Source organism: Triticum aestivum, chromosome 3B (genome assembly GCF_018294505.1).
Source record: "Triticum aestivum cultivar Chinese Spring chromosome 3B, IWGSC CS RefSeq v2.1, whole genome shotgun sequence".
Lineage (NCBI taxonomy): Eukaryota > Viridiplantae > Streptophyta > Magnoliopsida > Poales > Poaceae > Triticum > Triticum aestivum.
Genome location: NC_057801.1, coordinates 752,241,740 through 752,260,750, shown reverse-complemented (window position 1 = coordinate 752,260,750; position 19,011 = coordinate 752,241,740).

Genomic DNA, 19,011 nt, shown 5'->3' with positions numbered 1-19,011 from the left:
AACCTCAGGTTTATCTGGGATGCTACAACTAGGTGTGCGCCGAGCATGTCTAGCCGTGTCCGTGGTCTCGAAGACCGATGAGTTACTCGGGTTGGAGAGGCCGTTCAGTGGTTCGGCTGCTAGCGCCGCCACGTAATCTTCCGCACGAAGGGAACGCTCTGTGTTTCCGCTGATTGTGATGACGCCACGTGGACCGGGCATCTTAAGTTTGAGATAAGCATAATGCGGTACTGCATTGAAACAAGCGAAGGCCGTTCTTCCGAGTAGTGCATGATAGCCGCTTCGGAACGGAGCCGATGTCGAAGATTAGTTCTTCGCTTCGAAAGTTGTCGGGAGAACCGAATACAACCTCTAATGTTCAAAGAGCCCGTGCAGCGGGCCTCTACGCCTGGTATTACTCCTTAAAGGTAGTGCTGCTTTGGTTTGATTCTTGACGGGTCTATCCCCATCTTGCGGACAGTGTCCTAATATATCAGATTAAGACTACTGCCGTCCATGAGGACTCGGGTGAGATGGTATCCGTTGATTATTGGGTCGAGCACCAAGGCGGCCGAACCTCCATGCCAGATACTAGTCGGATGATCCCTGCGATCGAAAGTTATCGGGCAGGCCGACCATGGATTGAATTTGGGGGCGACTGGTTCTACAGCGTATACGTCTCGGAGTGCGCGTTTGCGCTTCCTCTTTGGTATGTGGGTGGCGTAGATCATGTTCACAGTTTTGACCTCCGGTGGAAATTTTTTCTGTCCCCCAGTGTTCGGCTGGCGAGGTTCGTCCTCATCTTCACTTGGCGGCTCCCTCCCTTTGTGTTCGGCTTTTAGCTTGCCGGTCTACTCGAAGATCCAGCATTCTCTGTTGGTGTGATTCGCAGGTTTCTCGGGGGTGCCATGAATCTGACATGACCTGTCTAGAATTTTATTTAGGCTGGGTGGGCCATCTCTGCTGCCTTTAAATGGCCTTTTCCATTGATCGGGTCTAGAGCCCCTAAATCTGGTGTTTACCGCTATATTGTCTGGGCTTCTTCATTATTTCGACGCTTGTTTTTATTGCCTCGCGGTTTTCCATTGCCACCCCTGATTTCGGATGTGCCTGGATCGCTGGTGCCGCTGCGGGCCAACCAACTGTCCTCGCCCGCGCAAAAGCGGGTCATAAGAGTTGTTAGGGCTGCCATTGTCCTTGGCTTTTCCTGGCCGAGGTGTCTGGCAAGCCATTCGTCTCGGATGCTGTGTTTGAAAGCTGCTAGGGCTTCGGCATCCGGACAGTCGACGATTTGGTTCTTCTTGGTGAGAAATCTGTTCCAAAGCTCACAGGCTGACTCTCTGGGGTGTTGAATTATGTGACTTAAATCGTCTGCATCCCGAGGTCAGACATAGGTCCCTTGAAAATTAGCCCTGAAAGCGTCCTCAAGTTCCTCCCAGCTTCCAATGGAATTTTCGGGGAGGCTTTTCAACCAGTGCCGAGCTGGTCCTTTCAACTAGAGGGGCAGGTATTTGACGGCATGGAGATCGTCTCTGCGAGCCATATGAATGTGAAGAATAAAGTCCTCAATCCAGACTGCAGGGTCTGTCATTCCGTCGTATTCCTCGATGTTTACGGGTTTAAACCCCTCTAAAAATTCATGATCCCGCACCTCATCGGTGAAGCACAGGGGGTGTGCGGCACCACTGTACTTGGCTATGTTGTGGCATGGGTCCGACGGCTGTAATGTTCGGTGTTGATTCCGGGCTGGCAGTTGATCAGTATAGTTGTTTTGGTGGCCATGATCCTGGATAGGAACACGTTTCCTAGATCCATAGATGGACCTGCTTATACCAGCTCTTTTGTCCAGGTGCTCACATAGATTGTGTGCTGACTTGTGTGCGGCTTCATTAGCCGCTCTGTCTCGGCCACGAGGTGGTCGGTCTTGCAGATTGGTCATATTGTTTTTTGGCGGAATGGGCGCGATGGCCTCGTCGTCGAATTAGGGCAGCAACTTACGTTTTGGGTAGCTCTTTGTCCGGCGATCACCGCCGTATCTTTTCTTAGTGTCGAGCACTTCGTTCCATCTGTGGTTGAGCGTATCCTGCGCAGCTTTAAGCCGTTGCTTCTGCTTCTTCAAGCTCCTCGTGGTGGCAATAAGTCTCTTGTGGAGGTGCTCCTGTTCCAAGTGTTTTTCCGGGATGATGCGTGCATCGTCGTCCAGACTGTTCTCCTCTCAGGAGACAGGTTTATAAGTTTTGTCTTTAGCATCGCTGTGATCGGACAGCGGCCCCGGACTGTGTTTGCCGTCCCCTTGCTCGTCCTGCTCCATCGTTGGGTCTACGGGGTCGTTGTTATCTTTAGCATCGTCCGGGGTGTTTTTCTTTCTTGTGCCGGTATAGCTGTTTTTGCTATGGCAGGGTTTAGAGTGGCGCCACTGGCGTCGGCGCTTTGTTTGCTTGTCAAGAGGATTATCCTCCATCGCATCCTTTTGATCCTCGCCATTGTTTTCTTTGGGTGTGTCCACCATATATATGTCGTACGATGAGGTGGCTGTCCAGCGTCCTGTGGGCGGTGGTTCGTGTTCTTCTCTGGCATCGTCGTCCATACCGTCAATGTCTTCGGAGTTGAAATCAAGCCTGTCAGTTAAGTCGTCGACAGTGGGTATTAAGTGGGTGGTGGGTGGGTAACGAATTCCTTCGTCATCCGCTTCCTACTCGAGCCGGATATGATTCGGCCAAGAGTCTTCTCCCAAGGAGAGAGATTTTAATGAGTTTAGCACATCGCCCAAGGGCGAGGGCTAAAAGATATCCGTGGAGCTGAACTCCATGATCGGTGCCTAGTTAGATCCGGTGGGCACGGATGCACGCGGTTCGGAGCCTATGGCCAGAAACAAGTCCGAGGGTCCGATGACACATACCTCATTGGACGTGAGATCTGTATTCGGCTCTATCACTGTTCAGTGTGCGGCTTCTGTGGCGGGGTCCATCCTCCCGTCCTCGGATGGCACAATTTGCACTGGATTTAAAGCCAGGGCAGCTGCAGGTGTGATCTCCTGAACACCGTCCGATGGCAGATCTAGGTCATGCTCATCATGACTGTAGGGTGTATCTGTCATGGGCTCGAATCCGTCGAAGATCAAATCTCCGTGGATGTCGGCAGTATAATTCAGGCTTCCAAACCTAACCTGATGGCCAGGGGTGTAGCTATCAATCTACTCCAGATGGCCAAGTGAGTTGGCCCGCAGTGCAAAGCCGCCGAATACGAAGATCCGTCCGGGGAGGAAAACCTCACCCTGGACCGCATCGTTGTCGATGATTGAAGGAGCCATCAAGCCTTACAGTGACGACACAGTGGAACTCTCAATGAAAGCACTAATGTCGGTGTCAAAACCGGTGAATCTTGGGTAGGGGGTCCCGAACTGTGCGTCTAAGGCTAATGGTAACAGGAGGTGGGGGGCACGATGTTTACCCAGGTTCGAGCCCTCTCTATGGAGGTAATACCCTACTTCCTGCTTGATTGATCTTGATGATATGAGTATTACAAGAGTTGATCTACCACGAGATCGTAGAGGCTAAACCCTAGAAGCTAGCCTATGATTATGATTGTTGTTGTTCTACGGACTAAACCCTCCGGTTTATATAGATACCAGAGAGGGCTAGGGTTACACAGAGTTGGTTACAGAGAAGTGAATCTACATATCCGAATTGCCAAGCTTGCCTTCCACGCAAAGGAGAGTCCCACCATGACACGGGACGAAGTCTTCAATCTTGTATCTTCATAGTCCAACAGTCCGGCATAAGCATATAGTCCGGTTGTTAGAGGACCACCTAATTCAGGAGTCCCTCAACGGCCGTACCCCGTCCTCTGCCGCGTCCTTCTCCTACGCCGGGAGCTCCTCCTCTTACGAGGCGGGCCTTCTCCCCATGAAGAGGGAGTGGTCGGAGGAGCCGGAGGAGCCGCAGGACGTCGAGTTTTTCCCCGTTAAGGAGAATCCCTAGGAGCTTGGCAACCGCGGAGTCATTGGGCCGGAGGATTTCGTCGCCGATGTCAACGTGGGTGCGGCCGGCATTGCCGAGCGGAGCGTGCGCAGGGGGGCGGAGCACCGGCGCCACGCCGAGGAGCTCAAAGACCTCCAGTGGCAGCAGGCGGTCGCGACCAACCTCGCCGCCAAAGAGAAGGACGACGAGTGGCGGCGCATCCACGAGGAGCAGAGGGCGAAGTACATCGACCTCTGCAGTTCCGGCGAGGAGGATTGAGCTCCTCCACAGCGTCGTCCATGGCCGCGAGCTCGCTACCGTGAGATCCCCACCCCCTAGTACTAGTAATGATGTAGTATATAGTATGAACTAGTGTTTGCAGTGCTTGATCATGTAGTTGTAGTATGGAGTATGTAGTATGAACTTCGCGCGAAACTATATCCTCCCATGGCGACGCCTCCCGCTCCGGTGACGGCGGCGGAGTGGGGCACCAGTTCACGCCCACGCCGGCGGCCATCTCCGGAGCAGTGCAGGCCCAGCCCCACCCCTGGCCCAGCAGCTGCTGGAACGCGACCGGCGGGTCCTCCTCCATTGCCTCCTCCGTGACGGCCTTCATCTGCAGCTCCGGGAAGGCGACGTCCCTGGCTGCAGAGAGTGCCATGGCCTCCTCCAGGCCGTCCCATTGCCGCTCGTCGTGCGTGTTCATGGAGTCATCCATGACACGCTGCAGGAGACGGGCCTCCTCCTCCGCTGTCATGCGAGGAGGTGGAGGTGGCGACGGAGACGGGGAAGGCGACGGCGTGGGTGTCAGGCCGCGCACCCGCGTACGCCCGCGCACCTCTGCACGTGGCCTCCGCGGCCCCGACACCGTGCCGACGAAGTATGACGCGCGGCGCGTATCGTGCTCGTCCTGGAGCCATGTGTCCCATAGCGGGGAGTCGGGGGCATACCTGTGGTCGTAGTACAGGTCGTTGGGGAGGAGGCGACGGCGGCGCACAATCTCATCGCGCCGGGCACAGCCGGTCGCCGGCACCGGCGGGATGGGGACCCGGTCCGCGAAGAGGTGCCATCCGTTGGGGAGGTGGGCGTCGCTCCACAGGACTGGCATCCTCGTCTCCAAGTACCTCCGGCACACGTCCGCGTAGATGTACTGCCGGTCGCGCTCGCCGGCGTGCCTAGGGGCAATGGTGAAGGGGGGCGGTGCGGGGGCTCGACAGGAGGAGCGTGGAGGTGACGCGGGGGCTCGATGGGAGGAGCGCGGCGGTGACACGGGCTCCTCCTTCTTCACGGATCCACGGCGGCGGCCCGAGGAGGAGCCGGCCTCGCGGTCGTGCTTCCCTTGCGGCCGTAGTTCCAAAGGCACATGGCTGCGGCCGGCCGGCGAGGTCGACGACGGGGAGCGGCTAGGGTTTCGAGGGTGTCGGGTTTCGAGGGGGCTGAGAGGGGCCGGAGTGGGAAGTGTGGACGACGACCGGTCCACGACTTCCCATTTAAGAAGGACGACGGCCCTTCGCTGTGGGGATGACAGGTGGGGCCACCCGTCCGTGCGCATTTATGTTGGCGGGTGGGAGGTAGGTGGCCGCCTGCCACGCGGCCCCGACGCGGATGTTCGAAGCGTCCGTTCGGTGTCCGCCGCGACCCAAACCCGGCGCAAGTTTGCGCTCGAAATGGGTCGGTCCGGACATAAAACGGACCAGATGGGTCCTGGCCGTCGCGCGCTGGGCCACCTGGTTTGTCCGTTTTGCCCCAAACGACGGGGCCGGACAAGATAGGGTCGCGCGATGGAGTTAGCCTAAACTCTCCCGAGTGCTGGTGGCTGTAGGTGGTCTATGCCACATAATTTGTGCTGAAGAAAAGAAAGACACCATTTGTCGGCGAGGCGTTTTTCGCTGGAAAAAACCTTGTGTCCAGTGTGCTCCTTCTTTCACCTTTATCTGAGCGAATGCGGGAGAGAGAGGGAGAGCTAGTCCGGGTTTGTCCCGACAGGCCAAGCTCACCGATGGCATCCTCGTAGAGACTATCTCGTGCATGCCCTACAAGTCCACCTGCTGCTACAAGAGCGTCTCCACGGGCTGCCGTGCTGGCACGACCTCTTCTCCCACCCCGACCACCGCAGGAAGGTTGCCCAGTCCATCACCAGAATCCTTCGACAAAAGCTACAACAGGGAGCGCTTCCCCAAGAAGGCTCGCTTTTTTATCAATGAGTCACGGAAAGGTTACCCTCTTGTCGACCCGTCCCTCTCGTTTCTGCCCAAATTCGAGAGTCTTGACATCGTGGACAGCTGCAATGGCCTCCTGCTATTGCGCTGCTGGAAGGTGACTGATATCAAGGCATTGGATTACATTGTGTCCAATTCCGCCACTGAGAAATGGGTGGTCGTGCCTGCCACTGATTGGTCCTGCAAAGCGTTCTGCAGGGTGAGTGTTGCTAGCCTCGGATTTGACCAGATCATCTCCTCCCACTTCCATGTATTCGAGTTCATAGATCGAAAGACGTGGGATACAAATCATGACGCGCTTTCATGTGGGGGTGAATTTTGAAGTGCTGGTGATTTATTCATGTGAGGCTGATTCTTGGAAGTATCAAACACACGTGCGTGGTTCATTTGAGATACCCAAGAATGCAAAACGTGCATTTTTTAACGGGATACTGCATTTGATGGCTCCCTTTGAGAATTTAATAGTAGTTGTTGATGTTGAAGGAGATAATTGGTTGTATGTTTATATACCTTGGCCACCAGACTATGATGGTTGGGCATGCGGTTGTGCAGCCTAGCGACCCGAGTTCAATTCCTAAAATTGACAGGTGATGCACAGGGTTTCCCCCCGTTAATTGAGGATCAAGCTTGGTGTGTGGTGTAACCTCTCATCAAGAAATATCTTGGTACTCATTTAAAAAAATTCTGAGGACCATGTTCATCTTGGCACTCATACTAAAATGGTCGTATGCATCCCTGGTTGGTGCAGAGGCCGGGAAATGAAAATCTCTCCCATTTTAAAGGGACTAAGTATTCATGTGACAGATCCATCCACCCCCGCGTCGCTCTCACCTACGGCGACTCGGGGGCGCCTCCCTAACCCTAGCGCGCCGCCGGCCAATTGCCCCTAGCCCCGCGCCGTCGCTGGAGGAATGCGGCTGATGGCGGCGGGGGGGGGGGGGGGCGACTCCTCGCGGCTCTCGTTGGGACTGGGGCGGCGGATCTCGGCGGGAACCGGTGGTGGCCCGGGCATGCGCGGCCCATGGCGTCCGGCGGCGTGGTGGCGGGTCTCGGCGGGGGGTTGTAGGTGGTGGCGGAGGGGTCGGCCGTTCCCGCTCGGTGATGTACTGCTGCCTGCGATGGCGCATGGCGACCTGCACGACAGTATTCTGCATTCCTTGGACGAGCGCGTCATTGGAGCAGGAGGGGGTCGGCCTGATGAGCTCCGGTGGGCATGGCGTGCTCGTGGCAGCGGCAATCCGGCGCTCCGGGTGGTGTTTTCTTCGAGCGGCGCGAGGTGGACAGCGAGCATGTGGTGGCGGTGCTGATCTGCAATGGATCTGGCGAGGCACCACGGCCCGGTGCTAGGCGATCCGTGCATGCGATGCTTGATGGAGGCTATTCGAACAGATCTGGGTGAAAACCTGCCTTTGGCTAGCTGCCAAGGCCGACGGTGACGGCGCTGTTATGCGGCGTTCCCTTCTTGAAGGCATCACCGAGAAGAAGTTCAAGGCCACTATCTGCTATCTCCAGGGGAAACCCTAGATCAGTAGATCGGATGACGGCGGCGCTATATTGTGTCGTTTCCTCTTGGGGGCGTCAGTCTTCGAGGTGTGCACGGGATCGACGGACCAGTGGGTGGCTTCTTTGGTGGAGCGGTGCTTCATCTTAAACATTGATGGCAGCAGGTCTCGGCGGCGTGGTGCAGTGGAGACTCGGCGCCCGATGCGCGGAGATGGACTCGCGCAGGAGGAGGTAGCTGTCTGGCGTCATGGTGGCGTCGATGACAGAGTGGCCTGACAAGGTAGAAGCCTCAATATCTGCTCTGAAGACGGACCTGTGGAAGATGGCGGCGACGATACTTGTGAGTGTGTCAGACCGGTCTGTGCCTAGACCCGGTATGTGGCTCGGCTGGGGCTTCCGGCTTTTGATGACAGGCTTAGGTGAGTGGTCTGAGTATTTGGCCCAGCTAGCACCCCTTCATCATTTGGATAGGAGTAGTGGCATATGTTGCCAAGATGGCGGATTCAGGCATATTGTTGTAATACTTTATAAGGTTCTCGAGAATAATCAATAAAGTGGCCGCATGCATCCCCCAGATGCAGAGGCCGGGGGTCATCCTCCTTTTCTAAAAAAAACCAGACTATGATGGTGGCGATGACAGTGGTATATTTCCATCATAGGGATTTTTTGTACCCCTGCCACGGCTCTCGCGTCGCCCCAAGTGTGCGACTCGAGGGCGACAAAACCCTAGCGCCCGAGCCCCCCCACTCCTCCTCTCCCTCCTCCCCACCGCCACCTAAGGACGCCACCGGTCACCATGCAGCCTCCAGTGAAGGTGATGGCGAGGTTGTGCTGCCCTGGTTCGCTGCAGGGAGCCTTGGCTGCCATGGTGGCGGCCCTAGATCTGGCTGGCGGCGTCGACATCGCCAGTGGGTGTCGCTATAGGTGCCGGTCGCTCCTCTGGCTGCACGGGCGGCGGTTGGGCGGCCAAGGCGTCTCGCTGCTCGGATTTCCAGTCTCCTTCCCCGATGTGGCTTTCCCTCCTTGCCGATCTACATCCGGCCCTTTTGGGCTGCCATATCTAGCTCTAGAGGGTGTGACTGCGAAATCTTGGGAAGGGGAAATCCCTTGGTCGACTCCGCATCAACCTCGACGATGGCAGCGGTGCTTCGGCTTCTCTCTCCCCCTTCCGACGGCGTGTTGAGATTCATCTTCCACCCCTCCTCCCCCCTATTCAGTCCCTGGGTGAAAACCTAGGCCTTTGGCCGGCCGGCGGTGGTGCACTAGCGTCATGGTCCTTCTTGGAGACATCGGCTTGCGGTAGGGTTGGGGATAAGGCGTTGCAATGTGTGGGTTGGCGGCGGCTGTGATGCAGTGCGTCCTCGTATGCTAGACGACGGTGGAGGTGGGGGATTTGAGTCTTGTTACCCTTTAGAGCGATTGCCCTGATGTGTTCTTGCTTACCAGCCGATGATCGGCATCCCTGTGATGGATGTAGGGGAGATAGTGGTCTCCCCTCCGACAATGGCACGACTGGGTTGTGCCAGAGCCAATGGCTTCATCCCACAAGGGTCGATCCTCCTCTTCATTGCTCGCATGTTATCCGCGGACTCCCCTATCCCCATTGTTCCGGTCGGTGTGGTGCTCTCTGAGGGCATGGTTGTTTTCCCCCCTTGTGTTGGCAATTTCACTTCTTGTCCGGCTTTTGTAGTTTCGACCTGAGGTGATCTTTGTCTGTATGTTTTCTGTTTTGTCAATGCTCAGCCGTTGTAATAATCTGCACCTTGTATCCTAGCCAGTTGATGGCTTCATTAATGTGAAGTCAGGCTATATGCATTTTCTCTAAATAAAAATACTAGTTTTTCTTATTCCGATGGTTCTGAGCTCTTGTTCCGGGTTCTTGAGGACTACGGTAGAGGAAAATGGACCTTGAATCACAATGCCAGTCACTGTCTAGATGATTAGAGGGTTATTTCAATTCATCCAGAACACAATTTGAATTTTATAGTCCATGGAGATGAAAAGACACTAATGTCATACAATATGGATTCTTTGGAGGTGCGATTTATACATAGTCTTGGATCTGATTTTTTTTTGACCCAACACCGTAGAACAATATGTTCTACGGTAAATCAATTAAAGCAAAATAAAGTACAAATAAGTTACAAATTCCAAAGGAATAAATACTATAGGCTAACCAATGCCTGCTCTAGGAATGGAACCCATGATTACATATTATGATCTATCCACTGTGAAAAATGAACTGCAAACTTTTGCTTGATCTTATGTCGAAGTAGCTTTAGATCATTCTTGAGGTGGTATCTCCAAGACTGAATTGAATGTGGAAGTGCTCTGAACACTAAATTATTTCTCTGAATCTAAATGTTCCAACAACCCAAAATAAGGATTTCAACAGCAAATTGTTTTGGAAGGAGCTGAGTGGCCAAGATGGTGTCCTCATAAACTGAAGTGCCTCTACTTCTGTTTGGAATCAGAGAGTTCTTCTGCCTGCTAATTACAATTAGGGCAAAAGTTATCATCAAGGTGCATGCCTTTTCTTAGAAGAAGAGCCCTGGTGTTGGTTCGACAGTGAGCTACCAACCAAAAAAATATTTTATGCTTTAGCCTGCTGGAGCTATCCCAAATGAGACTGAAAATAGGATGTTCCTCATGATTTTCCAGAAGCAGATTATAAATATGAATTGAAGAGGGTCTGCCAGAAGCACCAATGATGTTCCACCTATCTTTAACTTGCGGGTCTAAGGTTGGAGCCAAAGAGGGGAGCTGGTTGAATTCTTCAAATGCTTCTACAGAGAGAGGTAAGTGAAACTGATCAATCCAATTTTCCTCCTGAAAGAAACTTAGAACCGATTGATCCTCATGAAGAGCAAAGGAGTGAAGGTGAGGGAGCAAAGATTGGAGTTGCTATTCCAACCAAGTATCTGACCAGCAGAGTATAGATTGTCCTGACCCAATAGAGCATTTGCTGATTTGTTTGAATCTCTCCAGGAGGGCAATATGGGATTTCCACCAGAAAGAGCCTTCAACTTTCCCTCTTGGCAGATCAGTGTGATAATATTTCTCCCAGATCAAATTAATCCAAGGTATATCCTCCTTATTGAGAAATTTAAGAAGATTTTTCATTAATAGGGCCTTGTTGTGAAGAGAAATATCAAGAATTCCAAGTCCTTCTTGCTTTTTTGGCCTACAAACCTTGGACCAAGCAATAAGTGCAGTTCCTCTATCCTCCATACCAAATTTCCTCCAAAGGAAATTTCTCAAGTACTTGTTGATTTGCTGTAACACACCAACTAGGAGAGCTAGAGAGCTCATGAAGAAAATTGGCAGAGATGCAAAAACTGATTTTATAAGCAAAAGCCTACCATCATAAGATAACATAGTGGAGCATCCAGAAAGCCTTCTTTCAATTCTTTGCATCATTGGGTTAAAATCTTCAATTTTTGGTTTTGTTGTGCCAAGAGGAAGACCTAAATAGGTGAAAGGGAAATGACCTTGCTGGCAGCCCAAAACATTAAGCAAAGAGTTGAGCTGTGTGACTGGTACATTTAGAGGCACCAAGAAGGACTTCTCATAGTTCACTCTCAGACTTGTGAAAGCAGAGTAATGAAGGAGGAGATTTTTGACTTGCTCAATTTGTCTCATATCAGCTGGCAGGACTAAGATGGTATCATCAGCAAACTGAATCACTGGGAAGTCCGGGCAAGCTTGACTAACAATAGGAGGAAGAATCAGATGATTTTGCATAGCTTCATTGAGGATGGATTGGAGAAGGTCAGCTGCCAACACAAATAGCAGAGGAGAGACAGGGTCTCCTTGTCTGACCCCTTGATTGCAATGAAAGAACTTCCCTGGCACCCCATTGAGCAACACTGAAGAAGTACCAGAGGAAAGGAGCATGGAGATCCAATTCATCCATCTATCTCCAAAACCTCTGGCTTTAAGAATTGCAAGAATTGCTTGATGGTTCAGAAGATCAAAAGCCTTTTCAAAGTCTAGCTTGAGGAGAACAATAGGCAATTTAGAATGCTGACACTGATGCAAGTACTCATAAGCCCATCCTAGACAGTCATTAATGGTTCTGCTCTTAATAAATCCATACTGATTGACATGAACCAATTTGAGAATAACTGTCTGAAGTCTATTGGCCAGCAACTTGGTAATGATCTTGATGGAGCAATTGAGGAGGGAAATTGGTCTGAAGTCATTTGCTCTGGCAGGATTGTCTTTTTTGGGAATGAGAGTGATGAAGGAGGCATTGATACTTTGCAGAGAAATATTTCCATGGTAGAAATCATTAATCAGCCTGTAGAAATCTTCAGCAATGATGCTCCAACAAGCTTTAATGAAATCACCATTGAATCCATCAGGACCAGGTGCTTTATCAGAAGGAAGATCCTTGACCACAGAATCAATTTCCTGTTTTGTGAAAGGAGCATCTAAATCCGCTAAACCTTCAACTCTGTGAATAAGTCTTATTAGATTAAGATGGTCAGACATCTCACTAGAATTATCCAATCTTTCTTTGAAAGCTGACCAAAGAAAAGCAACCTTAGCATGGTGCTCTGTCACTTCAACCCCCTGATCATTAATAAGAGACTGAATGAAGTTGTGTCTGTATTTAATGGTAGCCTTAGCCTGAAAGAATTTTGAATTCTCATCTCCAAACTTCACCAATCTAATTGTAGCTCTCTGCCTCCAGTAAATGCTCTGAAAGGACAACAACATCAGGAGATGCTCTTTCAAGATATCTCTGCCATTTTGCTCCATAGCTGAGAGCAGTCTAAACTCGTCAAAATAATCCCACATCAAAATTACACTATCTGTGGCCTGAATGCTGAGTGCAAGGTTGGAAATGCTCTTACTCCAAATTTTTAGACTTTTCCTAAGCGTTTTAAACTTTTCAGTAATGAGTTTGGCACTATAATTGGCCTGAATGGGTTGTTGCCAGCTGGACTTTACTACTTCTTGAAAATCTGGAAGTTGAAGCCAAAAATTCTCAAACCTGAATACTTTAGCTTTAGGGATAGAAGTACCAATTTGGATCACAAATGGGCTATGGTCAGAAATAGGCTTGGCCAAGGGAAGGGACAAGGTATTTGGATAATGAGAGGACCAGTTTTCAGATGTGAATACCCAATCAATTTTTTCTAACAGAGGGGCTTGCTGCATGTTACTCCAAGTAAAACTTCTCCCATTCAAAGGAATTTCTACCAAGGCTAATTGACTGATTGCAGCATTGGAATCCATCATATTGTTTATATTTCCAGCTCCATCATTTCTGTTGGAAGGATATCTAATATAATTAAAATCCCCAGTAATTAGCCAATTTGTTTCAAAAGGCATATGTATGTTTTTGAACTAGTCCAGAAATAAATGTCTCCCTTCCTCATCACAGGGACCATAAATATTAGTCAGGATCCAAGATTCTCCTATGTGAACTGAAATAAACCTTATTGAAAGAGAGAAATAATTTTTAAACAAATATTATCCTTGAAACATAGCATCATTCCAAGCCACAAGCATACCCCCAGATGCCCCTATAGAGGGGGAAAACTCAAATTTATTTATTCTTTTTGGGGCAAATTTTCTCAAATAAGAGATGTCAAAAACCTCTCTCTTGGTTTCTGGCAGACAAATAACTGAGCACTGTGATTCCTCAATTTTATTGGAAATTGCAAGCCACTTATCACTGGGGTTTATACCTCTCACATTCCAGTTTAAAATATTCCAGGATCTATTCATTGCAGAAACAAGCAGGCATACAGCAGGAACAAAAACTGAGCAGGAATTCTTAAAAAAGGCCATAAACTCAGACTAAAATAGGCCCACAGATTGAAGATTCTCAGAAAAGTCCAGGGAACAGAGAGGGAATTCCAATAAAGATAAATTGTAATTCCAGGAGCATGGACCATAAACAAAAGGCTCTATTTTGATCCAAAAGAAGAGCAGCTACAAATACTCCCCAAGTGCCTCCCAAGACTTCAGTCCTTCCATGCTGATGGCTTCCTCCCTCTTTTAACTTTCTTCTGCAAGAGGATTTCTTCAGTGCAAGCCTTAGGGTCCACCTTGCAGTAAGAAGAGTTCAGATTCTTAATTATTTTTGAATTGCAGACAGGAGGCTTAGCAAAACAAGCCAAACAACTGCTATCATGACATGTTTTCTTCCTATATCCCTTGTTTAAATGTTGCAGTCTCTCACTTCTTCTTACCTCAGATTCCACAATAGGCATCATGTCCTTCCTTTTACCCTTGACAGCAGTAGGACTGCAGAAGCTGACCACCTCAGCAGGTAAAGGTTGCATCTCCTCCAAGCTAGGAGCCTGCAACCGAGAGCAAGAAGGAGCCACAGTTACAGGGCAAGGAGGAATGAAGAAGGCCAGATGCTGAGATTTCTGAAACTCTTCACAAATAATAGACCACATAGGAGACAACAAGAACATCTTGGCCCACTCAAATTTATAAGGGGTCAAAAGAGCATAACAAATGAAATCCACCCAGTCATAAGGTACCTGAACTTCAGTGAGGCCTTCAGCACTAAAAGAGAAATGCTGCTCCCAGGCAGATAAACAAGCCACAGACTGACTGCCAGAATCTGCAACAGAGTCATCAATAGGTAAATATTTCCCTTTGATAGAAAACCCTGGTGGAGCTGAAGAATGAGCGGTAGAAGAGCAAGTAACAACCCTACATTCAGAATCAGGCTTGGAAGAACCATCAGAAGAATAGTCCAAGATTTCAATTTCCTCATCAACAAAAGAGCTCTGGTCATCTTCCCTAAGCTGTGCTGCCAAAATTTCTGCAGGAGAAGCTAACTGAATAACTGGGTCCTCTCCTTCAGCAAGATTTAAGTTAAACAAGGAGCCATCCTCCTCATCAGGCAACAAGTTATCCTCCAATTGATTGATCTCCAAAGGAGCATTCACCTGAGCTTCAATGATTGCTGGTGATGGAGGCAGGTCTTGATTTAAATCAAGTTCAGCATTGAAAGCTGGCTCCAATGGTGGCAGAATAGGATAGAACTCCAGAGGAGCAGCAATGACAGGCAGAGCAGGTTCAGGATGAATCTGGGGAAAGTTCAGCTGCTCCACTAGCATGGGCCCTAGGGCCAAGTTGAGGTCAGGGAGATCCACATGGGCCTGGCCCAAAATATTTAAAAATCCATTTCCGTCCAAGACAGGCTGAGCATTGGCCTCTTGCATATCAATCTCCACCCCATTTGATCCCACAGAAATAGTGAGATCACTATGAATGTCCATATCAGGGAGATTCACTTGCAACTGTTCTTCCAAAGGCTGAAACAGATCAGCCAGCTCCACAAATTCTCCCTCTTCAATTTCCTGATCAATGAGGTCATCATCCTCAGCAGGCATTGCCTAGTGCCCCCATCCAGGGAGATCTTCATCCTCAACTTCAGGCTCCTCATCAGCTGCCTGAATCTGCATTGCCTGCTGATGGAAATTTTGGGGGTCTCCTCCCATGATATCTTGAGCTTGGTGCTGTTGGATGGGCCCAACAAAGTGATTAAGTTGATTAGGGTGAAAGAAGTTGTTGACTGGCTGCGGATGAGGGTTTCCATCCACAGGAACAGGGTCTTCATCTGGAGGTCCAGCACCCAGCAGATCTTGTTGGAGAATAATCATAGGCACAGACCAGGACTCAGCATATGGATCATCAGATTCTCCAACCACAATACTAACAGGAACATCTCTTAAGTTTTCAACCCTAATCTTAACCATGAGAGCAGCCCTGGTACTTCTGGCTCTGTCCCAGAGCAATAATTTGCCAAAACTTCTTACTGCATCCGCCAGCTCATGCATCTCTTGTTTATCGAAAGGAAATCCAACTAACAGAGCTCAAATATCCCTGTCAAGATGCAAGCTTCTCCAGTTGATGCCCTGGTTATGCCTCTGAAAGATGATGTGCACATCTCCATGGAAATGCGGGCTATGCAGAACCAGAGCATCACGATCGAAAGGGGAGTTCAATCTGACATATGCTTGTCCGAAAGGGCATTGACAAATCTCTTGAAACCCTATATGCTTAACTTGTGTAATAAACTCACCAATGATTTGTCGAACATTTGGGAAGTGAACCTGCTGGTTGGGCATTGGCACAATGGTGACGATTGCCCAGTCTTCATGGCGTGGCAGAGAAGGGCTCGAGATAACCCTGACTCGCGCCGGTCTTCCTTCCACCTGGATTGCCTGATGATGCGGAGGAAGAAAAGGGGGCGGATCGAATGGGAAGTTGGCCATGGCGCGCGGGACCAACTCTCCGCCTCGCTCTGAAGAAAGCAAGAGCCTGCTAACTATGAGCGGGGGCGGCGGAGGCAGAGACGAAGAATGAGCAGGGAGCGACTCGGTAGCAGGAGGAATGGTTGGTGAGAGTCTGGAAGGAGCTTGATTGCCGATATTCTCCAAAACAGGCCTCGATTGTTGCCCCTGAATCACACCATTAACGGGTGCAGCAGAGGCAGGAGCAGATACTGAGGCAGTCAATTGATTTGACAACGCGAGAGAGCGGAAGGCCGAATGAAAGTCACTGGAAATGTGGCCCCACCTTTTGGAATTATGACACCGAATTTTATTTTTGCAGCCCGCACGCTTGTGGCCCGAGAGCAGACAACAGACACAGAAGAGCATTGGCTGGGCCATGCCATCCAAAAGGGCCGCACCAGATCCCGCAGAAGCCCTTGGGCCAGTTTGAATTTCCTGATTTGCCACCTCATTATTGCCCACTGCTGGAAATTGAAGACGATCAAAGACCGTAGTAACTGCTACCGAAGATTGAGCGGGGCGAGATCGCCGGGCCAGAACAGGAACTGAAGATTGCTGGAAGAATGTCGGCGCTCGGACTGCATCAGCAAAAGAATTCCCATTTCGAGTTTGCGAGACTAAAGTCCAACCATTGTCTTGATCCGGATCGGAAATAGAACGAAACTTCGGACCATTAGCGCCCCACAGAAGAAATCCAAGATTGAATTCCGGTAAAGAAATGTTTCCTCCATTGTAGATCGCAAATCCAACATTGATCGAAGAAACAGAGAATTTGTATAGATGATCACGCAGCTTGCAGACTTTGAAAAGTGAAGCACGACCCCCAAAACATGAAAGAAGGATAGTACCTACCGACTCCTCAGAGAGTCCGATCTTCGATCTGGTGAATTCCGCAACCAAAAAGAATTCCTTTTGTCCATTCTCCGCGGTATAGTTGATCGGAAGGTTAAGGGAGGATAGGATACGATCTTCAAAGGCATGCCCCCGTTCAAAACGGAGATCAGACAGAGACATGGTGGCCAAAAAGGGCGGTGGTGGAGATCAGACAGAGATCAGCGGCGGGAAATTCAAGCGGTGGCCGCCGCAGCCGGAGTGACCTACGGCGGGAGATTCAGGCGGTGGCCGCCGTGGCCGGAGTGGCCAGCGGCGGGGCTAGGAGCGCGGAGGGGCTAGGAGCGCGGATGTGGGCAGCACCTTGTGACGGCGAGCCTCAAGGCCGGCCACCGGACGGCCGTGCTCGTCCACCCTGCCACCTTCGCACCCGACTCCGACAAGGTGAAGCTCTTGAACTCCCTCGAGGCCCATGGAGTCAGCGTTGTCTACGTACGCGCGTATCGCAGGATTACAAGTTTTCAGCTAACAGTTTACTATATCGGATCTGATTATGAAGTTGAATGGCATGGTTGCGGCGACAAGACTCCATTTTGTCCATATGTTCCCTTGTGGTCATAGCCATTGGCCGATAGGCACTAAATGTCTTGCATTCTACAACTTCATAATAGTCCATGTTTCTGATGATATCAGAGTTAGATCTTGAATTTGAGTAGCAGTGCATACGGTAGACAGTTATGCAATTGTGATAGTTTCTGATTTTCTGTAGGCACTTGAGCGCACTCAAGTCCTACCTATTGTAGTTAACTTAGTGACTGAACTTTTGTTTGTGGACTTGTATACATTAATGGCAGTTAGCAGCCTGTGCAGTTGTAACAGCCTATTATATTACCTATCGGTATTCTGATCGTCTTGTTGAACAATTGTTAGTGTCTTTTGTAACTAAATTCTGGTCATTGCTCACTATATGTGTTGCAACATCTGTATTTGGATTTCCTCTTGCTTTGTCGTGCTACTGAATAACTGGATCCTTTTTTTCTAATAATATGGCACATGCCTGTTGTGGTGCTACCGAATATCTAGATCTCTTTTGTTGGAATTAGATTATGTGGTCAAACATGTATAGCTTTCAAAGTTTGAACTAGAATTTTGCCGTTACTTCGAAGATTTTTCTATTAAATTGCACAATTCATTTATTGTAGTGAATGATGGGATCCAGAAGTAGGAGACTTGGGATAGCAGATACCTTCTCTATATGTTGGTTTTAAATACTGAAAGATAGCCATCACAACTGTAGAACATGTGGAGACTATACTCTAGTGTTAAATGATTAGTAATCATGATACCAACAACAATTATGTCATTTGGTTATCCTATTATTTTTTGGGAGTGCCTATCTTAGCTTCGCTAAAGAAAATGCCTAGCTTAGCTATGTTGTAAGTGAGAGTCACTTAGAAGCCTCAAGGACTTGATCAGGTCTGAACAATCCTTGGCAGTGCTAGTGACAGACACTTTTTTTAAACGAGACAAAAGACTTGCCATTTTCATTGATGAAGAAGATAGTGAGAGTTGCCCGGTTAATTGAGGAAAACCGGGCTAAAATCAATACAACTCAACCCACACAACATGGGTACCACCGGCCAATATGGCCACATGCCAACAGATGGCCACACGCGCGAACAACCGACAGCTCCGACTTTGAAGACGAGCATGACAAGGAAAATATGCAGGACTGTCATCGTCACCACCTGGACTCGCTCCACTGCAGCTCCGACTTCAAAAACAACTCGATGACCAACGGAAGAGCACCTCAGACACGCCGGGAAGATCCGACTACCGAAGCCCGAGCTGCAACCCAAGCTCCTCTCGATGCCATCATTGTTACCAAACAGAAATCAGCGCCCCCGAAAAGGCCGCCTCAGCAAACCACGCATCAAAGATGCCGCCTCCCATGCAGCGAAGATGCCGCCATCCACTAGTCTCCAGGTTGTGGTCGGCTTCGAGACGATGCCCCCAAGGAGGAAGAAGACGTGAGGCGCCTTCATCGCCCGATCCCACGGATCTGAGGTTTCCCTCCGAAGCCAAGGCCATGGGAAGAGGGGAGGAGCACCCCACAATAGTGACGCTTTCAAGAAAGAGCGTGATGCCCGCAGGCGTCGTCGTCGCCAGATCCGGAGAGGCCGAAAATAGGATTTCTCCCGGAGATGCTCAACCACCACCCTCCCGAACCTGCATAGCCAACCA